Here is a 22,516-nt window from a genome sequence, read left to right on the forward strand (position 1 = left end):
TATTATTATCAGAGTTGTCTCTTTTGTTTGCATTTTGACTGCTTGTGTTGTGGTTATTGCAAACATTATGCCTTGAATAAAGGTGTCAGTTTTGTGCCAGTTAAAAGGGTGAAACCTATTACTATATCTTGTTACTGGCAAAGGAGGTCTCATAATGGTTGGCGTGTCTCCACGTGTCCTGCTGTCCTGGCACCTCCAACACCGGGAGCTCGCTCTAGAGTTGATGGTGAATTGAATCTGTTCACGGGATTGACTGTGGATTCGTGAGACCGTAAGAGATGGCGACGGCCTGGGGAAGCCTTCGTTCAGCAGTAGAAGCTCAAGGCTAGTGAAGATGCGGGACAGCAGGACACGTGGAAGTACTTTTTCCAACTGTCTTGGTGGTCTGAAGGTTAAAATTCGACGCTCTCAGTGCTGCAACACGGATGCGATTCCAGGTCAGGGAACGAGGCTCTTGGTGTTTTTTTCAAACAGTTAAACTTTTTTGCAAAAAAAACTTCCATAATTATAAAAACGAGTGTTCCCTGACCGGGAATCGAACCCGGGCCGCGGCGGTGAGAGCGCCGAATCCTAACCACTAGACCACCAGGGAAGCTGGTTGATGTGTCTCCACATGTCCTGATGTCCTGGCACCTCCAACACCGGGAGCTCGCTTGAGAGTTGATGGTGCTTTGGAATCTGTTCACGGGATTGACTGTGGAATCGTGAGAAAGTAAGAGATGGCGACTGCCTGGGGAAGCCTGCGTTCAGCAGTAAAGGATCAAGCCTGGTGATGATGTGGAACAGCAGGACACGTGGAGGCATATCCTTCAATTTCCCTGGTGGTCTCGTGGTGAAAAATCGACGCTTTCAGCGCCGTGGCACGGGTTCGGTTCTTGGTCAGGGAATGAGGATCTTGGAGTCTTTTTTAAAGCAGTTACAACTTTGCGTCAATAAAAATGTAACTTTTTTAAATTATTTTTAAAAAGTGTTCCCTGAACGGGAATCAAATCGACCCCGGGCAGCGGTGGTGAGAGCACCGAATCCCAACCCCGAGACCACCAGGGATGCTGGTTGACCTGAACTCTTTGGTTTTTTCGGTAAAGTCACGTAGGTAAAATAAAATAATAAAAAAAATGAAAAAAAAAAAACATTTTATTTTACCTACGTGACTTTACCGAAAAAACGAAAGAGTATGAATCCTTGCAGTAACGAAAGCTTCAAATCTAGAATTGGTTGACGTGTAGTAATAGGTTTTACCCTTTTAACTGGCACAAAAACTTACACCTTTATTCAAGGCATCATGTTTGCAATAACCACAACACAAGCAGTCAAAATGCAAACAAAAGAGACAACTCTAATAATAATATGCACTGTCCTTGAATTTCATTGGTCCACACCCGAGACGGCTTTTCTTAGAGCCTAGTCTCCACTGGTGTTGGACCTTTTGGCGTCTTCTTGTCCAACACAAGTGGAGACAGTGCATATTATTATCAGAGTTGTCTCTTTTGTTTGCATTTTGACTGCTTGTGTTGTGGTTATTGCAAACATTATGCCTTGAATAAAGGTGTCAGTTTTGTGCCAGTTAAAAGGGTGAAACCTATTACTATATCTTGTTACTGGCAAAGGAGGTCTCATAATGGTTGGCGTGTCTCCACGTGTCCTGCTGTCCTGGCACCTCCAACACCGGGAGCTCGCTCTAGAGTTGATGGTGAATTGAATCTGTTCACGGGATTGACTGTGGATTCGTGAGACCGTAAGAGATGGCGACGGCCTGGGGAAGCCTTCGTTCAGCAGTAGAAGCTCAAGGCTAGTGAAGATGCGGGACAGCAGGACACGTGGAAGTACTTTTTCCAACTGTCTTGGTGGTCTGAAGGTTAAAATTCGACGCTCTCAGTGCTGCAACACGGATGCGATTCCAGGTCAGGGAACGAGGCTCTTGGTGTTTTTTTCAAACAGTTAAACTTTTTTGCAAAAAAAACTTCCATAATTATAAAAACGAGTGTTCCCTGACCGGGAATCGAACCCGGGCCGCGGCGGTGAGAGCGCCGAATCCTAACCACTAGACCACCAGGGAAGCTGGTTGATGTGTCTCCACATGTCCTGATGTCCTGGCACCTCCAACACCGGGAGCTCGCTTGAGAGTTGATGGTGCTTTGGAATCTGTTCACGGGATTGACTGTGGAATCGTGAGAAAGTAAGAGATGGCGACTGCCTGGGGAAGCCTGCGTTCAGCAGTAAAGGATCAAGCCTGGTGATGATGTGGAACAGCAGGACACGTGGAGGCATATCCTTCAATTTCCCTGGTGGTCTCGTGGTGAAAAATCGACGCTTTCAGCGCCGTGGCACGGGTTCGGTTCTTGGTCAGGGAATGAGGATCTTGGAGTCTTTTTTAAAGCAGTTACAACTTTGCGTCAATAAAAATGTAACTTTTTAAAATTATTTTTAAAAAGTGTTCCCTGAACGGGAATCAAATCGACCCCGGGCAGCGGTGGTGAGAGCACCGAATCCCAACCCCGAGACCACCAGGGATGCTGGTTGACCTGAACTCTTTGGTTTTTTCGGTAAAGTCACGTAGGTAAAATAAAATAATAAAATAAATGAAAAAAAAAAACATTTTATTTTACCTACGTGACTTTACCGAAAAAAACAAAGAGTATGAATCTTTGCAGTAACGAAAGCTTCAAATCTAGAATTGTTTGACTTGTAGTAATAGGTTTTACTCTTAAAACTGGCACAAAAACTGACACCTTTATTCAAGGCATCATGTTTGCAATAACCACAACACAAGCAGTCAAAATGCAAACAAAAGAGACAACTCTGATATTAATATGCACTGTCCATGAATTTGATTGGTCCACACCTGAGACGGCTTTTCTTAGAGCCTAGTCTCCACTGGTGTTGGACCTTTTGGCGTCTTCTTTGTCCAACACCAGTGGAGACTAGGCTCTAAGAAAAGCCGTCACTGGTGTGGACCAATCAAATTCAAGGACAATGCATATTATTATCAGAGTTGTCTCTTTTGTTTGCATTTTGACTGCTTGTATTGTGGTTATTGCAAACATGATGCCTTGAATAAAGGTGTCAGTTTTTGTGCCAGTTAAAAGGGTGAAACCTATTACTATATCTTGTTACTGGCAAAGGAGGTCTCATAATGGTAGGCGTGTCTCCACGTGTCCTACTGTCCTGGCACCTCCAACAACGGGAGCTCGCTCTAGAGTTGATGGTGAATTGAATCTGTTCACGGGATTGACTGTGGATTCGTGAGACCGTAAGAGAAGCCTTCGCAGTAGAAGCTCAAGGCTGGTGATGATGCGGAACAGCAGGACACGTAGAAGTACTTTTTCCAACTTCCTTGGTGGTCTGATGGTTCAAATTCGACGCTGTCAGTGCTGCAACACGGGTGCGATTCCAGGTTAAACTTTTTTGCAAAAAAAACTTCCATAATTATAAAAACGAGTGTTCCCTGACCGGGAATCGAACCCGGGCCGCGGCGGTGAGAGCGCCGAATCCTAACCACTAGACCACCAGGGAAGCTGGTTGATGTGTCTCCACATGTCCTGATGTCCTGGCACCTCCAACACCGGGAGCTCGCTTGAGAGTTGTCGGTGCTTTGGAATCTGTTCACGGGATTGACTGTGGAATCGTGAGAAAGTAAGAGATGGCGACTGCCTGGGGAAGCCTGCGTTCAGCAGTAAAGGATCAAGCCTGGTGATGATGATCCTTGCAGTAACGAAAGATTCAAATCTAGAATTGTTTGACTTGTAGTAATAGGTTTTACCCTTAAAACTGGCACAAAAACTGACACCTTTATTCAAGGCATCATGTTTGCAATAACCACAACACAAGCAGTCAAAATGCAAACAAAAGAGACAACTCTGATATTAAAATGCACTGTCCATGAATTTGATTGGTCCACACCTGAGACGGCTTTTCTTAGAGCCTAGTCTCCACTGGTGTTGGACCTTTTGGCGTCTTCTGGTCCAAAACCAGTGGAGACTAGGCTCTAAGAAAAGCCGTCACCGGTGTGGACCAAGCAAATTCAAGGACAATGCATATTATTATAAGAGTTGTTTCTTTTGTTTGCATTTTGACTGCTTGTATTGTGGTTATTGCAAACATGATGCCTTGAATAAAGGTGTCAGTTTTTGTGCCAGTTAAAAGGGTGAAACCTATTACTATATCTTGTTACTGGCAAAGGAGGTCTCATAATGGTTGGCGTGTCTCCACGTGTCCTGCTGTTCTGGCACCTCCAACACCGGGAGCTCGCTCTAGAGTTGATGGTGAATTTAATCTGTTCACGGGATTGACTGTGGATTCGTGAGACCGTAAGAGAAGCCTTCGCAGTAGAAGCTCAAGGCTGGTGATGATGCGGAACAGCAGGACACGTAGAAGTACTTTTTCCAACTTCCTTGGTGGTCTGATGGTTAAAATTCGACGCTCTCAGTGCTGCAACACGGGTGCGATTCCAGGTCAGGGAACGAGGCTCTTGGAGATTTTTTCAAAGCAGTTAAACTTTTGCGTAAAAAAACCTTTCATTATTATAAAAACGAGTGTTCCCTGACCGGGAATCGAACCCGGGCCGCGGCGGTGAGAGCGCCGAATCCTAACCACTAGACCACCAGGGAAGCTGGTTGACTTGTCTCCACGTGTCCTGATGTCCTGGTACCTCCAACACCGGGAGCTCGCTTGAGAGTTGATGGTGCTTTGGAATCTGTTCACGGGATTGACTGTGAAATCGTGAGACCGTAAGAGATGGCGACTGCCTGGGGAAGCCTTCGTTCAGCAGTAAAGGATCAAGCCTGGTGATGATGTGGAACAGCAGGACACGTGGAGGCATATCCTTCAATTTCCCTGGTGGTCTCGTGGTGAAAAATCGACGCTTTCAGCGCCGTGGGACGGGTTCGGTTTTTGGTCAGGGAATGAGGCTCTTGGTGTCTTTTTTACAGGCGTTACACCTTTGCGTCAATGAAAATTTAACTTTTTTATTATTTCAAAAAAGTGTTCCCTGAACGGGACTCGAATCGACCCCGGGCAGCGGCGGTGAGAGCACCGATTCCCAACCACGAGACCACCAGGGAAGCTGGTTGACCTGAACTCTTGGTTTTTTCGGTAAAGTGACGTTGGTAAAATAAAATAATTAAAATAATTGAAAACAACTATTTTATTTTACCTACGTGACTTTACCGAAAAAACGAAAGAGTATGAATCCTTGCAGTAACGAAAGCTTCAAATCTAGAATTGGTTGACGTGTAGTAATAGGTTTTACCCTTTTAACTGGCACAAAAACTGACACCTTTATTCAAGGCATCATGTTTGCAATAACCACAACACAAGCAGTCAAAATGCAAACAAAAGAGACAACTCTAATAATAATATGCACTGTCCTTGAATTTCATTGGTCCATACCCGAGACGGCTTTTCTTAGAGCCTAGTCTCCACTGGTGTTGGACCTTTTGGCGTCTTCTGGTCCAACACAAGTGGAGACAGTGCATATTATTATCAGAGTTGTCTCTTTTGTTTGCATTTTGACTGCTTGTGTTGTGGTTATTGCAAACATTATGCCTTGAATAAAGGTGTCAGTTTTGTGCCAGTTAAAAGGGTGAAACCTATTACTATATCTTGTTACTGGCAAAGGAGGTCTCATAATGGTTGGCGTGTCTCCACGTGTCCTGCTGTCCTGGCACCTCCAACACCGGGAGCTCGCTCTAGAGTTGATGGTGAATTGAATCTGTTCACGGGATTGACTGTGGATTCGTGAGACCGTAAGAGATGGCGACGGCCTGGGGAAGCCTTCGTTCAGCAGTAGAAGCTCAAGGCTAGTGAAGATGCGGGACAGCAGGACACGTGGAAGTACTTTTTCCAACTGTCTTGGTGGTCTGAAGGTTAAAATTCGACGCTCTCAGTGCTGCAACACGGATGCGATTCCAGGTCAGGGAACGAGGCTCTTGGTGTTTTTTTCAAAGCAGTTAAACTTTTTTGCAAAAAAAACTTCCATTATTATAAAAACGAGTGTTCCCTGACCGGGAATCGAACCCGGGCCGCGGCGGTGAGAGCGCCGAATCCTAACCACTAGACCACCAGGGAAGCTGGTTGACGTGTCTCCACGTGTCCTGATGTCCTGCCACCTCCAACACCGGGAGCTCGCTCGAGAGTTGATGGTGCTTTGGAATCTGTTCACGGGATTGACTGTGGAATCGTGAGACCGTAAGAGTTGGCGACTGCCTGGGGAAGCCTTCGTTCAGCAGTAAAGGATAAAGCCTTTTGATGATGTGGAACAGCAGGACACGTCGAGGTATTTACGTCAATTTCCCTGGTAGTCTCGTGGTGAAAAATCGACGCTTTCAGCGCCGTGGCACGGGTTCGGTTTTTGGTCAGGGAATGAGGATCTTGGAGTCTTTTTTAAAGCAGTTACAACTTTGCGTCAATAAAAATGTTACTTTTTTAAATTATTTAAAAAAAGTGTTCCCTGAACGGGAATCAAATCGACCCCGGGCAGCGGTGGTGAGAGCACCGAATCCCAACCACGAGACCACCAGGGAAGCTGGTTGACCTGAACTCTTTGGTTTTTTCGGTAAAGTCACGTAGGTAAAATAAAATAATAAAATAAATGAAAAAAAAAACATTTTATTTTACCTACGTGACTTTACCGAAAAAAACAAAGAGTATGAATCCTTGCAGTAACGAAAGCTTCAAATCTAGAATTGTTTGACTTGTAGTAATAGGTTTTACCCTTTTAACTGGCACAAAAACTGACACCTTTATTCAAGGCATCATGTTTGCAATAACCACAACACAAGCAGTCAAAATGCAAACAAAAGAGACAACTCTGATATTAAAATGCACTGTCCATGAATTTGATTGGTCCACACCTGAGACGGCTTTTCTTAGAGCCTAGTCTCCACTGGTGTTGGACCTTTTGGCGTCTTCTGGTCCAACACCAGTGGAGACTAGGCTCTAAGAAAAGCCGTCACCGGTGTGGACCAAGCAAATTCAAGGACAATGCATATTATTATAAGAGTTGTTTCTTTTGTTTGCATTTTGACTGCTTGTATTGTGGTTATTGCAAACATGATGCCTTGAATAAAGGTGTCAGTTTTTGTGCCAGTTAAAAGGGTGAAACCTATTACTATATCTTGTTACTGGCAAAGGATGTCTCATAATGGTTGGCGTGTCTCCACGTGTCCTGCTGTCCTGGCACCTCCAACACCGGGAGCTCGCTCTAGAGTTGAGGGTGAATTGAATCTGTTCACGGGATTGACTGTGGATTCGTGAGACCGTAAGAGAAGCCTTCGCAGTAGAAGCTCAAGGCTGGTGATGATGCGGAACAGCAGGACACGTAGAAGTACTTTTTCCAACTTCCTTGGTGGTCTGATGGTTAAAATTCGACGCTCTCAGTGCTGCAACACGGGTGCGATTCCAGGTCAGGGAACGAGGCTCTTGGAGATCTTTTTTAAAACAGTTACACTTTTGCGTAAAAAATCCTTTCATTATTATAAAAACGAGTGTTTCCTGACCGGGAATCGAACCCGGGCCGCGGCGGTGAGAGCGCCGAATCCTAACCACTAGACCACCAGGGAAGCTGGTTGACTTGTCTCCACGTGTCCTGATGTCCTGGTACCTCCAACACCGGGAGCTCGCTTGAGAGTTGATGGTGCTTTGGAATCTGTTCACGGGATTGACTGTGGAATCGTGAGACCGTAAGAGATGGCGACTGCCTGGGGAAGCCTTCGTTCAGCAGTAAAGGATAAAGCCTTTTGATGATGTGGAACAGCAGGACACGTCGAGGTATTTACGTCAATTTCCCTGGTAGTCTCGTGGTGAAAAATCGACGCTTTCAGCGCCGTGGGACGGGTTCGGTTTTTGGTCAGGGAATGAGGCTCTTGGTGTCTTTTTTACAGGAGTAACACCTTTGCGTCAATGAAAATGTAACTTTTTTATTATTTCAAAAAAGTGTTCCCTGAACGGGAATCGAATCGACCCCGGGCAGTGGCGGTGAGAGCACCGATTCCCAACCACGAGCCCACCAGGGAAGCTGGTTGACCTGAACTCTTGGTTTTTTCGGTAAAGTGACGTAGGTAAAATAAAATAATTAAAATAAATGAAAACAACGATTTTATTTTACCTACGTGACTTTACCGAAAAAACGAAAGAGTATGAATCCTTGCAGTAACGAAAGCTTCAAATCTAGAATTGGTTGACGTGTAGTAATAGGTTTTACCCTTTTAACTGGCACAAAAACTGACACCTTTATTCAAGGCATCATGTTTGCAATAACCACAACACAAGCAGTCAAAATGCAAACAAAAGAGACAACTCTAATAATAATATGCACTTTCCTTGAATTTCATTGGTCCACACCCGAGACGGCTTTTCTTAGAGCCTAGTCTCCACTGGTGTTGGACCTTTTGGCGTCTTCTGGTCCAACACCAGTGGAGACTAGGCTCTAAGAAAAGCCGTCACCGGTGTGGACCAATCAAATTCAAGGACAATGCATATTATTATCAGAGTTGTCTCTTTTGTTTGCATTTTGACTGCTTGTATTGTGGTTATTGCAAACATGATGCCTTGAATAAAGGTGTCAGTTTTTGTGCCAGTTAAAAGGGTGAAACCTATTACTATATCTTGTTACTGGCAAAGGAGGTCTCATAATGGTTGGCGTGTCTCCACGTGTCCTGCTGTCCTGGCACCTCCAACACCGGGAGCTCGCTCTAGAGTTGATGGTGAATTGAATCTGTTCACGGGATTGACTGTGGATTCGTGAGACCGTAAGAGATGGCGACGGCCTGGGGAAGCCTTCGTTCAGCAGTAGAAGCTCAAGGCTAGTGAAGATGCGGGACAGCAGGACACGTGGAAGTACTTTTTCCAACTGTCTTGGTGGTCTGAAGGTTAAAATTCGACGCTCTCAGTGCTGCAACACGGATGCGATTCCAGGTCAGGGAACGAGGCTCTTGGTGTTTTTTTCAAAGCAGTTAAACTTTTTTGCAAAAAAAAACTTCCATAATTATAAAAACGAGTGTTCCCTGACCGGGAATCGAACCCGGGCCGCGGCGGTGAGAGCGCCGAATCCTAACCACTAGACCACCAGGGAAGCTGGTTGACGTGTCTCCACGTGTCCTGATGTCCTGCCACCTCCAACACCGGGAGCTCGCTCGAGAGTTGATGGTGCTTTGGAATCTGTTCACGGGATTGACTGTGGAATCGTGAGACCGTAAGAGATGGCGACTGCCTGGGGAAGCCTTCGTTCAGCAGTAAAGGATAAAGCCTTTTGATGATGTGGAACAGCAGGACACGTCGAGGTATTTACGTCAATTTCCCTGGTAGTCTCGTGGTGAAAAATCGACGCTTTCAGCGCCGTGGCACGGGTTCGGTTTTTGGTTAGGGAATGAGGATCTTGGTGTCTTTTTTACAGGAGTTACACCTTTGCGTCAATGAAAATTTAACTTTTTTATTATTTCAAAAAAGTGTTTCCTGAACGGGACTCGAATCGACCCCGGGCAGCGGCGGTGATAGCACCGATTCCCAACCACGAGACCACCAGGGAAGCTGGTTGACCTGAACTCTTGGTTTTTTCGGTAAAGTGACGTAGGTAAAATAAAATAATTAAAATAATTGAAAACAACTATTTTATTTTACCTACGTGACTTTACCGAAAAAACGAAAGAGTATGAATCCTTGCAGTAACGAAAGCTTCAAATCTAGAATTGGTTGACGTGTAGTAATAGGTTTTACCCTTTTAACTGGCACAAAAACTGACACCTTTATTCAAGGCATCATGTTTGCAATAACCACAACACAAGCAGTCAAAATGCAAACAAAAGAGACAACTCTAATAATAATATGCACTGTCCTTGAATTTCATTGGTCCACACCCAAGACGGCTTTTCTTAGAGCCTAGTCTCCACTGGTGTTGGACCTTTTGGCGTCTTCTGGTCCAACACAAGTGGAGACAGTGCATATTATTATCAGAGTTGTCTCTTTTGTTTGCATTTTGACTGCTTGTGTTGTGGTTATTGCAAACATTATGCCTTGAATAAAGGTGCCAGTTTTGTGCCAGTTAAAAGGGTGAAACCTATTACTATATCTTGTTACTGGCAAAGGAGGTCTCATAATGGTTGGCGTGTCTCCACGTGTCCTGCTGTCCTGGCACCTCCAACACCGGGAGCTCGCTCTAGAGTTGATGGTGAATTGAATCTGTTCACGGGATTGACTGTGGATTCGTGAGACCGTAAGAGATGGCGACGGCCTGGGGAAGCCTTCGTTCAGCAGTAGAAGCTCAAGGCTAGTGAAGATGCGGGACAGCAGGACACGTGGAAGTACTTTTTCCAACTGTCTTGGTGGTCTGAAGGTTAAAATTCGACGCTCTCAGTGCTGCAACACGGATGCGATTCCAGGTCAGGGAACGAGGCTCTTGGTGTTTTTTTCAAAGCAGTTAAACTTTTTTGCAAAAAAAAACTTCCATAATTATAAAAACGAGTGTTCCCTGACCGGGAATCGAACCCGGGCCGCGGCGGTGAGAGCGCCGAATCCTAACCACTAGACCACCAGGGAAGCTGGTTGACGTGTCTCCACGTGTCCTGATGTCCTGCCACCTCCAACACCAGGAGCTCGCTCGAGAGTTGATGGTGCTTTGGAATCTGTTCACGGGATTGACTGTGGAATCGTGAGACCGTAAGAGATGGCGACTGCCTGGGGAAGCCTTCGTTCAGCAGTAAAGGATAAAGCCTTTTGATGATGTGGAACAGCAGGACACGTCGAGGTATTTACGTCAATTTCCCTGGTAGTCTCGTGGTGAAAAATCGACGCTTTCAGCGCCGTGGCACGGGTTCGGTTTTTGGTTAGGGAATGAGGATCTTGGTGTCTTTTTTACAGGAGTTACACCTTTGCGTCAATGAAAATTTAACTTTTTTATTATTTCAAAAAAGTGTTTCCTGAACGGGACTCGAATCGACCCCGGGCAGCGGCGGTGAGAGCACCGATTCCCAACCACGAGACCACCAGGGAAGCTGGTTGACCTGAACTCTTGGTTTTTTCGGTAAAGTGACGTAGGTAAAATAAAATAATTAAAATAATTGAAAACAACTATTTTATTTTACCTACGTGACTTTACCGAAAAAACGAAAGAGTATGAATCCTTGCAGTAACGAAAGCTTCAAATCTAGAATTGGTTGACGTGTAGTAATAGGTTTTACCCTTTTAACTGGCACAAAAACTGACACCTTTATTCAAGGCATCATGTTTGCAATAACCACAACACAAGCAGTCAAAATGCAAACAAAAGAGACAACTCTAATAATAATATGCACTGTCCTTGAATTTCATTGGTCCACACCCAAGACGGCTTTTCTTAGAGCCTAGTCTCCACTGGTGTTGGACCTTTTGGCGTCTTCTGGTCCAACACAAGTGGAGACAGTGCATATTATTATCAGAGTTGTCTCTTTTGTTTGCATTTTGACTGCTTGTGTTGTGGTTATTGCAAACATTATGCCTTGAATAAAGGTGCCAGTTTTGTGCCAGTTAAAAGGGTGAAACCTATTACTATATCTTGTTACTGGCAAAGGAGGTCTCATAATGGTTGGCGTGTCTCCACGTGTCCTGCTGTCCTGGCACCTCCAACACCGGGAGCTCGCTCTAGAGTTGATGGTGAATTGAATCTGTTCACGGGATTGACTGTGGATTCGTGAGACCGTAAGAGATGGCGACGGCCTGGGGAAGCCTTCGTTCAGCAGTAGAAGCTCAAGGCTAGTGAAGATGCGGGACAGCAGGACACGTGGAAGTACTTTTTCCAACTGTCTTGGTGGTCTGAAGGTTAAAATTCGACGCTCTCAGTGCTGCAACACGGATGCGATTCCAGGTCAGGGAACGAGGCTCTTGGTGTTTTTTTCAAAGCAGTTAAACTTTTTTGCAAAAAAAAACTTCCATAATTATAAAAACGAGTGTTCCCTGACCGGGAATCGAACCCGGGCCGCGGCGGTGAGAGCGCCGAATCCTAACCACTAGACCACCAGGGAAGCTGGTTGACGTGTCTCCACGTGTCCTGATGTCCTGCCACCTCCAACACCAGGAGCTCGCTCGAGAGTTGATGGTGCTTTGGAATCTGTTCACGGGATTGACTGTGGAATCGTGAGACCGTAAGAGATGGCGACTGCCTGGGGAAGCCTTCGTTCAGCAGTAAAGGATAAAGCCTTTTGATGATGTGGAACAGCAGGACACGTCGAGGTATTTACGTCAATTTCCCTGGTAGTCTCGTGGTGAAAAATCGACGCTTTCAGCGCCGTGGCACGGGTTCGGTTTTTGGTTAGGGAATGAGGATCTTGGTGTCTTTTTTACAGGAGTTACACCTTTGCGTCAATGAAAATTTAACTTTTTTATTATTTCAAAAAAGTGTTTCCTGAACGGGACTCGAATCGACCCCGGGCAGCGGCGGTGAGAGCACCGATTCCCAACCACGAGACCACCAGGGAAGCTGGTTGACCTGAACTCTTGGTTTTTTCGGTAAAGTGACGTAGGTAAAATAAAATAATTAAAATAATTGAAAACAACTATTTTATTTTACCTACGTGACTTTACCGAAAAAACGAAAGAGTATGAATCCTTGCAGTAACGAAAGCTTCAAATCTAGAATTGGTTGACGTGTAGTAATAGGTTTTACCCTTTTAACTGGCACAAAAACTGACACCTTTATTCAAGGCATCATGTTTGCAATAACCACAACACAAGCAGTCAAAATGCAAACAAAAGAGACAACTCTAATAATAATATGCACTGTCCTTGAATTTCATTGGTCCACACCCAAGACGGCTTTTCTTAGAGCCTAGTCTCCACTGGTGTTGGACCTTTTGGCGTCTTCTGGTCCAACACAAGTGGAGACAGTGCATATTATTATCAGAGTTGTCTCTTTTGTTTGCATTTTGACTGCTTGTGTTGTGGTTATTGCAAACATTATGCCTTGAATAAAGGTGCCAGTTTTGTGCCAGTTAAAAGGGTGAAACCTATTACTATATCTTGTTACTGGCAAAGGAGGTCTCATAATGGTTGGCGTGTCTCCACGTGTCCTGCTGTCCTGGCACCTCCAACACCGGGAGCTCGCTCTAGAGTTGATGGTGAATTGAATCTGTTCACGGGATTGACTGTGGATTCGTGAGACCGTAAGAGATGGCGACGGCCTGGGGAAGCCTTCGTTCAGCAGTAGAAGCTCAAGGCTAGTGAAGATGCGGGACAGCAGGACACGTGTTACTGGCAAAGGAGGTCTCATAATGGTAGGCGTGTCTCCACGTGTCCTGCTGTCCTGGCACCTCCAACACCGGGAGCTCGCTCTAGAGTTGATGGTGAATTGAATCTGTTCACGGGATTGACTGTGGATTCGTGAGACCGTAAGAGAAGCCTTCGCAGTAGAAGCTCAAGGCTGGTGATGATGCGGAACAGCAGGACACGTAGACGTACTTTTTCCAACTTCCTTGGTGGTCTGATGGTTAAAATTCGACGCTCTCAGTGCTGCAACACGGGTGCGATTCCAGGTCATTGAACGAGGCTCTTGGTGTTTTTTTCAAAGCAGTTAAACTTTTGCGTAAAAAAACCTTTCATTATTATAAAAACGAGTGTTCCCTGACCGGGAATCGAACCCGGGCCGCGGCGGTGAGAGCGCCGAATCCTAACCACTAGACCACCAGGGAAGCTGGTTGACGTGTCTCCACGTGTCCTGATGGCCTGGCACCTCCAACACCGGGAGCTCGCTTGAGAGTTGATGGTGCTTTGGAATCTGTTCACGGGATTGACTGTGGAATCGTGAGACCGTAAGAGATGGCGACTGCCTGGGGAAGCCTTCGTTCAGCAGTAAAGGATCAAGCCTGGTGATGATGTGGAACAGTAGGACACGTGGAGGCATATCCTTCAATTTCCCTGGTGGTCTCGTGGTGAAAAATCGACGCTTTCAGCGCCGTGGGACGTGTTCGGGTTTTGGTCAGGGAATGAGGCTCTTGGTGTCTTTTTTACAGGAGTTACACCTTTGCGTCAATGAAAATGTAACTTTTTTATTATTTCAAAAAAGTGTTCCCTGAACGGGACTCGAATCGACCCCGGGCAGCGGCGGTGAGAGCACCGATTCCCAACCACGAGACCACCAGGGAAGCTGGTTGACCTGAACTCTTGGTTTTTTCGGTAAAGTGACGTAGGTAAAATAAAATAATTAAAATAAATGAAAACAACTATTTTATTTTACCTACGTGACTTTACCGAAAAAACGAAAGAGTATGAATCACTGCAGTAACGAAAGCTTCAAATCTAGAATTGGTTGACGTGTAGTAATAGGTTTTACCCTTTTAACTGGCACAAAAACTGACACCTTTATTCAAGGCATCATGTTTGCAATAGCCACAACACAAGCAGTCAAAATGCAAACAAAAGAGACAACTCTAATAATAATATGCACTGTCCTTGAATTTCATTGGTCCACACCCGAGACGGCTTTTCTTAGAGCCTAGTCTCCGCTGGTGTTGGACCTTTTGGCGTCTTCTGGTCCAACACAAGTGGAGACAGTGCATATTATTATCAGAGTTGTCTCTTTTGTTTGCATTTTGACTGCTTGTGTTGTGGTTATTGCAAACATTATGCCTTGAATAAAGGTGTCAGTTTTGTGCCAGTTAAAAGGGTGAAACCTATTACCATATCTTGTTACTGGCAAAGGAGGTCTCATAATGGTTGTCGTGTCTCCACGTGTCCTGCTGTCCTGGCACCTCCAACACCGGGAGCTCGCTCTAGAGTTGATGGTGAATTGAATCTGTTCACGGGATTGACTGTGGATTCGTGAGACCGTAAGAGATGGCGACGGCATGGGGAAGCCTTCGTTCAGCAGTAGAAGCTCAAGTCTAGTGAAGATGCGGGACAGCAGGACACGTGGAAGTACTTTTTCCAACTGTCTTGGTGGTCTGAAGGTTAAAATTCGACGCTCTCAGTGCTGCAACACGGATGCGATTCCAGGTCAGGGAACGAGGCTCTTGGTGTTTTTTTCAAAGCAGTTAAACTTTTTTGCAAAAAAAACTTCAATAATTATAAAAAGGAGTGTTCCCTGACCGGGAATCGAACCCGGGCCGCGGCGGTGAGAGCGCCGAATCCTAACCACTAGACCACCAGGGAAGCTGGTTGACGTGTCTCCACGTGTCCTGATGTCCTGACACCTCCAACACCGGGAGCTCGCTCGAGAGTTGATGGTGCTTTGGAATCTGTTCACGGGATTGACTGTGGAATCGTGAGACCGTAAGAGATGGCGACTGCCTGGGGATGCCTTCGTTCAGCAGTAGAAGCTCAAGGCTAGTGAAGATGCGGGACAGCAGGACACGTGTTACTGGCAAAGGAGGTCTCATAATGGTAGGCGTGTCTCCACGTGTCCTGCTGTCCTGGCACCTCCAACACCGGGAGCTCGCTCTAGAGTTGATGGTGAATTGAATCTGTTCACGGGATTGACTGTGGATTCGTGAGACCGTAAGAGAAGCCTTCGCAGTAGAAGCTCAAGGCTGGTGATGATGCGGAACAGCAGGACACGTAGAAGTACTTTTTCCAACTTCCTTGGTGGTCTGATGGTTAAAATTCGACGCTCTCAGTGCTGCAACACGGGTGCGATTCCAGGTCAGGGAACGAGGCTCTTGGTGTTTTTTTCAAAGCAGTTAAACTTTTGCGTAAAAAAACCTTTCATTATTATAAAAACGAGTGTTCCCTGACCGGGAATCGAACCCGGGCCGCGGCGGTGAGAGCGCCGAATCCTAACCACTAGACCACCAGGGAAGCTGGTTGACGTGTCTCCACGTGTCCTGATGTCCTGGCACCTCCAACACCGGGAGCTCGCTTGAGAGTTGATGGTGCTTTGGAATCTGTTCACGGGATTGACTGTGGAATCGTGAGACCGTAAGAGATGGCGACTGCCTGGGGAAGCCTTCGTTCAGCAGTAAAGGATCAAGCCTGGTGATGATGTGGAACAGCAGGACACGTGGAGGCATATCCTTCAATTTCCCTGGTGGTCTCGTGGTGAAAAATCGACGCTTTCAGCGCCGTGGGACGGGTTCGGTTTTTGGTCAGGGAATGAGGCTCTTGGTGTCTTTTTTACAGGAGTTACACCTTTGCGTCAATGAAAATTTAACTTTTTTATTATTTCAAAAAAGTGTTCCCTGAACGGGACTCGAATCGACCCCGGGCAGCGGCGGTGAGAGCACCGATTCCCAACCACGAGACCACCAGGGAAGCTGGTTGACCTGAACTCTTGGTTTTTTCGGTAAAGTGACGTAGGTAAAATAAAATAATTAAAATAATTGAAAACAACTATTTTATTTTACCTACGTGACTTTACCGAAAAAACGAAAGAGTATGAATCCTTGCAGTAACGAAAGCTTCAAATCTAGAATTGGTTGACGTGTAGTAATAGGTTTTACCCTTTTAACTGGCCAAAAACGGACACCTTTATTCAAGGCATCATGTTTGCAATAACCACAACACAAGCAGTCAAAATGCAAACAAAAGAGACAACTCTAATAATAATATGCACTGTCCTTGAATTTCATTGGTCCACACCCGAGACGGCTTTTCTTAGATCCTAGTCTCCACTGGTGTTGGACCTTTTGGCGTCTTCTGGTCCAACACAAGTGGAGACAGTGCATATTATTATCAGAGTTGTCTCTTTTGTTTGCATTTTGACTGCTTGTGTTGTGGTTATTGCAAACATTATGCCTTGAATAAAGGTGTCAGTTTTGTGCCAGTTAAAAGGGTGAAACCTATTACTATATCTTGTTACTGGCAAAGGAGGTCTCATAATGGTTGGCGTGTCTCCACGTGTCCTGCTGTCATGGCACCTCCAACACCGGGAGCTCGCTCTAGAGTTGATGGTGAATTGAATCTGTTCACGGGATTGACTGTGGATTCGTGAGACCGTAAGAGATGGCGACGGCCTGGGGAAGCCTTCGTTCAGCAGTAGAAGCTCAAGGCTAGTGAAGATGCGGGACAGCAGGACACGTGGAAGTACTTTTTCCAACTGTCTTGGTGGTCTGAAGGTTAAAATTCGACGCTCTCAGTGCTGCAACACGGATGCGATTCCAGGTCAGGGAACGAGGCTCTTGGTGTTTTTTTCAAAGCAGTTAAACTTTTTTGCAAAAAAAAACTTCCATAATTATAAAAACGAGTGTTCCCTGACCGGGAATCGAAACCGGGCCGCGGCGGTGAGAGCGCCGAATCCTACCCACTAGACCACCAGGGAAGCTGGTTGACGTGTCTCCACGTGTCCTGATGTCCTGCCACCTCCAACACCGGGAGCTCGCTCGAGAGTTGATGGTGCTTTGGAATCTGTTCACGGGATTGACCAGGAATCGTGAGACCGTAAGAGATGGCGACTGCCTGGGGAAGCCTTCGTTCAGCAGTAAAGGATAAAGCCTTTTGATGATGTGGAACAGCAGGACACGTCGAGGTATTTACGTCAATTTCCCTGGTAGTCTCGTGGTGAAAAATCGACGCTTTCAGCGCCGTGGCACGGGTTGGGTTTTTGGTCAGGGAATGAGGATCTTGGAGTCTTTTTTTAAAGCAGTTACAACTTTGCGTCAATAAAAATGTAACTTTTTAAAATTATTTTAAAAAAGTGTTCCCTTAACGGGAATCAAATCGACCCCGGGCAGCGGTGGTGAGAGCACCGAATCCCAACCACGAGACCACCAGGGAAGCTGGTTGACCTGAACTCTTTGGTTTTTTCGGTAAAGTCACGTAGGTAAAATAAAATAATAAAATAAATAAATAAACACATTTTATTTTACCTACGTGACTTTACCGAAAAAAACAAAGAGTATGAATCCTTGCAGTAACGAAAGCTTCAAATCTAGAATTGTTTGACTTGTAGTAATAGGTTTTACCCTTAAAACTGGCACAAAAACTGACACCTTTATTCAAGGCATCATGTTTGCAATAACCACAACACAAGCAGTCAAAATGCAAACAAAAGAGACAACTCTGATATTAATATGCACTGTCCATGAATTTGATTGGTCCACACCTGAGACGGCTTTTCTTAGAGCCTAGTCTCCACTGGTGTTGGACCATTTGGCGTCTTCTGGTCCAACACCAGTGGAGACTAGGCTCTAAGAAAAGCCGTCGCCGGTGTGGACCAATCAAATTCAAGGACAATGCATATTATAATCAGAGTTGTCTCTTTTGTTTGCATTTTGACTGCTTGTATTGTGGTTATTGCAAACATGATGCCTTGAATAAAGGTGTCAGTTTTTGTGCCAGTTAAAAGGGTGAAACCTATTACTATATCTTGTTACTGGCAAAGGAGGTCTCATAATGGTAGGCGTGTCTCCACGTGTCCTGCTGTCCTGGCACCTCCAACACCGGGAGCTCGCTCTAGAGTTGATGGTGAATTGAATCTGTTCACGGGATTGACTGTGGATTCGTGAGACCGTAAGAGAAGCCTTCGCCGTAGAAGCTCAAGGCTGGTGATGATGCGGAACAGCAGGACACGTAGACGTACTTTTTCCAACTTCCTTGGTGGTCTGATGGTTAAAATTCGACGCTCTCAGTGCTGCAACACGGGTGCGATTTCAGGTCATTGAACGAGGCTCTTGGTGTTTTTTTCAAAGCAGTTAAACTTTTGCGTAAAAAATCCTTTCATAATTATTAAAACGAGTGTTCCCGGACCGGGAATCAAACCCGGGCAGCGGCGGTGAGAGCACCGAATCCTAACCACTAGACCACCAGGGAAGCTGGTTGACGTTAACTCTTTGTTTTTTTCGGTAAAGTCACGTAGGTAAAATAAAATAATAAAATAAATGAAAAAATATTTTATTTTACCTACGTGACTTTACCGAAAAAACAAAAGAGTATGAATCCTTGCAGTAACGAAAGCTTCAAATCTAGAATTGGTTGACGTGTAGTGATAAGTTTTACCCTTTTAACTGGTACAAAAAACTGACACCTTTATTTAAGGCATCATGTTTGCAATAACCACAACACAAGCAGTCAAAATGCAAACAAAAGAAACAAAAGAGACAACTCTAATAATAATATGCACTGTCCTTGAATTTCATTGGTCCACACCCGAGACGGCTTTTCTTAGAGCCTAGTCTCCACTGGTGTTGGACCTTTTGGCGTCTTCTGGTCCAACACAAGTGGAGACAGTGCATATTATTATCAGAGTTGTCTCTTTTGTTTGCATTTTGACTGCTTGTGTTGTGGTTATTGCAAACATTATGCCTTGAATAAAGGTGTCAGTTTTGTGCCAGTTAAAAGGGTGAAACCTATTACTATATCTTGTTACTGGCAAAGGAGGTCTCATAATGGTTGGCGTGTCTCCACGTGTCCTGCTGTCCTGGCACCTCCAACACCGGGAGCTCGCTCTAGAGTTGATGGTGAATTGAATCTGTTCACGGGATTGACTGTGGATTCGTGAGACCGTAAGAGATGACGACGGCCTGGGGAAGCCTTCGTTCAGCAGTAGAAGCTCAAGGCTAGTGAAGATGCGGGACAGCAGGACACGTGGAAGTACTTTTTCCAACTGTCTTGGTGGTCTGAAGGTTAAAATTCGACGCTCTCAGTGTTGCAACACGGATGCGATTCCAGGTCAGGGAACGAGGCTCTTGGTGTTTTTTTCAAAGCAGTTAAACTTTTTTGCAAAAAAAACTTCCATAATTATAAAAACGAGTGTTCCCTGACCGGGAATCGAACCCGGGCCGCGGCGGTGAGAGCGCTCCCGGTGTTGGCACCTCCAACACCGGGAGCTCGCTCTAGAGTTGATGGTGAATTGAATCTGTTCACGGGATTGACTGTGGATTCGTGAGACCGTAAGAGAAGCCTTCGCAGTAGAAGCTCAAGGCTGGTGATGATGCGGAACAGCAGGACACGTAGAAGTACTTTTTCCAACTTCCTTGGTGGTCTGATGGTTAAAATTCGACGCTCTCAGTGCTGCAACACGGGTGCGATTCCAGGTCAGGGAACGAGGCTCTTGGTGTTTTTTTCAAAGCAGTTAAACTTTTGCGTAAAAAAACCTTTCATTATTATAAAAACGAGTGTTCCCTGACCGGGAATCGAACCCGGGCCGCGGCGGTGAGAGCGCCGAATCCTAACCACTAGACCACCAGGGAAGCTGGTTGACGTGTCTCCACGTGTCCTGATGTCCTGGCACCTCCAACACCGGGAGCTCGCTTGAGAGTTGATGGTGCTTTGGAATCTGTTCACGGGATTGACTGTGGAATCGTGAGACCGTAAGAGATGGCGACTGCCTGGGGAAGCCTTCGTTCAGCAGTAAAGGATCAAGCCTGGTGATGATGTGGAACAGTAGGACACGTGGAGGCATATCCTTCAATTTCCCTGGTGGTCTCGTGGTGAAAAATCGACGCTTTGAGCGCCGTGGGACGGGTTCGGTTTTTGGTCAGGGAATGAGGCTCTTGGTGTCTTTTTTACAGGAGTTACACCTTTGCGTCAATGAAAATTTAACTTTTTTATTATTTCAAAAAAGTGTTCCCTGAACGGGACTCGAATCGACCCCGGGCAGCGGCGGTGAGAGCACCGATTCCCAACCACGAGACCACCAGGGAAGCTGGTTGACCTGAACTCTTGGTTTTTTCGGTAAAGTGACGTAGGTAAAATAAAATAATTAAAATAATTGAAAAAACTATTTTATTTTACCTACGTGACTTTACCGAAAAAACGAAAGAGTATGAATCCTTGCAGTAACGAAAGCTTCAAATCTAGAATTGGTTGACGTGTAGTAATAGGTTTTACCCTTTTAACTGGCCAAAAACTGACACCTTTATTCAAGGCATCATGTTTGCAATAACCACAACACAAGCAGTCAAAATGCAAACAAAAGAGACAACTCTAATAATAATATGCACTGTCCTTGAATTTCATTGGTCCACACCCGAGACGGCTTTTCTTAGAGCCTAGTCTCCACTGGTGTTGGACCTTTTGGCGTCTTCTGGTCCAACACAAGTGGAGACAGTGCATATTATTATCAGAGTTGTCTCTTTTGTTTGCATTTTGACTGCTTGTGTTGTGGTTATTGCAAACATTATGCCTTGAATAAAGGTGTCAGTTTTGTGCCAGTTAAAAGGGTGAAACCTATTACTATATCTTGTTACTGGCAAAGGAGGTCTCATAATGGTTGGCGTGTCTCCACGTGTCCTGCTGTCCTGGCACCTCCAACACCGGGAGCTCGCTCTAGAGTTGATGGTGAATTGAATCTGTTCACGGGATTGACTGTGGATTCGTGAGACCGTAAGAGATGGCGACGGCCTGGGGAAGCCTTCGTTCAGCAGTAGAAGCTCAAGGCTAGTGAAGATGCGGGACAGCAGGACACGTGGAAGTACTTTTTCCAACTGTCTTGGTGGTCTGAAGGTTAAAATTCGACGCTCTCAGTGCTGCAACACGGATGCGATTCCAGGTCAGGGAACGAGGCTCTTGGTGTTTTTTTCAAAGCAGTTAAACTTTTTTGCAAAAAAAAACTTCCATAATTATAAAAACGAGTGTTCCCTGACCGGGAATCGAACCCGGGCCGCGGCGGTGAGAGCGCCGAATCCTAACCACTAGACCACCAGGGAAGCTGGTTGACGTGTCTCCACGTGTCCTGATGTCCTGCCACCTCCAACACCGGGAGCTCGCTCGAGAGTTGATGGTGCTTTGGAATCTGTTCACGGGATTGACCAGGAATCGTGAGACCGTAAGAGATGGCGACTGCCTGGGGAAGCCTTCGTTCAGCAGTAAAGGATAAAGCCTTTTGATGATGTGGAACAGCAGGACACGTCGAGGTATTTACGTCAATTTCCCTGGTAGTCTCGTGGTGAAAAATCGACGCTTTCAGCGCCGTGGCACGGGTTGGGTTTTTGGTCAGGGAATGAGGATCTTGGAGTCTTTTTTTAAAGCAGTTACAACTTTGCGTCAATAAAAATGTAACTTTTTAAAATTATTTTAAAAAAGTGTTCCCTTAACGGGAATCAAATCGACCCCGGGCAGCGGTGGTGAGAGCACCGAATCCCAACCACGAGACCACCAGGGAAGCTGGTTGACCTGAACTCTTTGGTTTTTTCGGTAAAGTCACGTAGGTAAAATAAAATAATAAAATAAATAAATAAACACATTTTATTTTACCTACGTGACTTTACCGAAAAAAACAAAGAGTATGAATCCTTGCAGTAACGAAAGCTTCAAATCTAGAATTGTTTGACTTGTAGTAATAGGTTTTACCCTTAAAACTGGCACAAAAACTGACACCTTTATTCAAGGCATCATGTTTGCAATAACCACAACACAAGCAGTCAAAATGCAAACAAAAGAGACAACTCTGATATTAATATGCACTGTCCATGAATTTGATTGGTCCACACCTGAGACGGCTTTTCTTAGAGCCTAGTCTCCACTGGTGTTGGACCATTTGGCGTCTTCTGGTCCAACACCAGTGGAGACTAGGCTCTAAGAAAAGCCGTCACCGGTGTGGACCAATCAAATTCAAGGACAATGCATATTATAATCAGAGTTGTCTCTTTTGTTTGCATTTTGACTGCTTGTATTGTGGTTA

General features: G+C 45.5%; 15 non-coding genes across 15 annotated transcripts; all 15 read right to left on the minus strand.

Annotated features, from left to right (window-relative positions):
- Window positions 1-520: 520 nt before the first annotated feature.
- TRNAE-CUC (transfer RNA glutamic acid (anticodon CUC)) lies at window positions 521-592 on the minus strand. The gene has a single exon. It is a non-coding gene; the product is annotated as a tRNA-Glu (tRNA).
- A 1,392-nt stretch (window positions 593-1,984) lies between these two features.
- On the minus strand, window positions 1,985-2,056 carry TRNAE-CUC (transfer RNA glutamic acid (anticodon CUC)). Its single transcript has one exon. It is a non-coding gene; the product is annotated as a tRNA-Glu (tRNA).
- A 1,385-nt stretch (window positions 2,057-3,441) lies between these two features.
- TRNAE-CUC (transfer RNA glutamic acid (anticodon CUC)) lies at window positions 3,442-3,513 on the minus strand. The gene has a single exon. It is a non-coding gene; the product is annotated as a tRNA-Glu (tRNA).
- Window positions 3,514-4,535: 1,022 nt separating this feature from the next.
- On the minus strand, window positions 4,536-4,607 carry TRNAE-CUC (transfer RNA glutamic acid (anticodon CUC)). The gene has a single exon. It is a non-coding gene; the product is annotated as a tRNA-Glu (tRNA).
- A 1,387-nt stretch (window positions 4,608-5,994) lies between these two features.
- On the minus strand, window positions 5,995-6,066 carry TRNAE-CUC (transfer RNA glutamic acid (anticodon CUC)). Its single transcript has one exon. It is a non-coding gene; the product is annotated as a tRNA-Glu (tRNA).
- A 1,421-nt stretch (window positions 6,067-7,487) lies between these two features.
- TRNAE-CUC (transfer RNA glutamic acid (anticodon CUC)) lies at window positions 7,488-7,559 on the minus strand. Its single transcript has one exon. It is a non-coding gene; the product is annotated as a tRNA-Glu (tRNA).
- Window positions 7,560-8,998: 1,439 nt separating this feature from the next.
- TRNAE-CUC (transfer RNA glutamic acid (anticodon CUC)) lies at window positions 8,999-9,070 on the minus strand. Its single transcript has one exon. It is a non-coding gene; the product is annotated as a tRNA-Glu (tRNA).
- Window positions 9,071-10,458: 1,388 nt separating this feature from the next.
- On the minus strand, window positions 10,459-10,530 carry TRNAE-CUC (transfer RNA glutamic acid (anticodon CUC)). Its single transcript has one exon. It is a non-coding gene; the product is annotated as a tRNA-Glu (tRNA).
- A 1,388-nt stretch (window positions 10,531-11,918) lies between these two features.
- TRNAE-CUC (transfer RNA glutamic acid (anticodon CUC)) lies at window positions 11,919-11,990 on the minus strand. The gene has a single exon. It is a non-coding gene; the product is annotated as a tRNA-Glu (tRNA).
- A 1,590-nt stretch (window positions 11,991-13,580) lies between these two features.
- Window positions 13,581-13,652, minus strand: TRNAE-CUC (transfer RNA glutamic acid (anticodon CUC)). The gene has a single exon. It is a non-coding gene; the product is annotated as a tRNA-Glu (tRNA).
- A 1,387-nt stretch (window positions 13,653-15,039) lies between these two features.
- On the minus strand, window positions 15,040-15,111 carry TRNAE-CUC (transfer RNA glutamic acid (anticodon CUC)). Its single transcript has one exon. It is a non-coding gene; the product is annotated as a tRNA-Glu (tRNA).
- Window positions 15,112-15,684: 573 nt separating this feature from the next.
- TRNAE-CUC (transfer RNA glutamic acid (anticodon CUC)) lies at window positions 15,685-15,756 on the minus strand. Its single transcript has one exon. It is a non-coding gene; the product is annotated as a tRNA-Glu (tRNA).
- A 1,387-nt stretch (window positions 15,757-17,143) lies between these two features.
- TRNAE-CUC (transfer RNA glutamic acid (anticodon CUC)) lies at window positions 17,144-17,215 on the minus strand. Its single transcript has one exon. It is a non-coding gene; the product is annotated as a tRNA-Glu (tRNA).
- A 2,797-nt stretch (window positions 17,216-20,012) lies between these two features.
- On the minus strand, window positions 20,013-20,084 carry TRNAE-CUC (transfer RNA glutamic acid (anticodon CUC)). Its single transcript has one exon. It is a non-coding gene; the product is annotated as a tRNA-Glu (tRNA).
- A 1,386-nt stretch (window positions 20,085-21,470) lies between these two features.
- Window positions 21,471-21,542, minus strand: TRNAE-CUC (transfer RNA glutamic acid (anticodon CUC)). The gene has a single exon. It is a non-coding gene; the product is annotated as a tRNA-Glu (tRNA).
- Window positions 21,543-22,516: the final 974 nt, after the last annotated feature.

The sequence above is a fragment of the Petromyzon marinus genome, chromosome 15 (assembly GCF_048934315.1).
Source record: "Petromyzon marinus isolate PM22_M1 ecotype Great Lakes invasive population chromosome 15, UKy_Petmar_22M1.pri1.0, whole genome shotgun sequence".
NCBI lineage: Eukaryota > Metazoa > Chordata > Hyperoartia > Petromyzontiformes > Petromyzontidae > Petromyzon > Petromyzon marinus.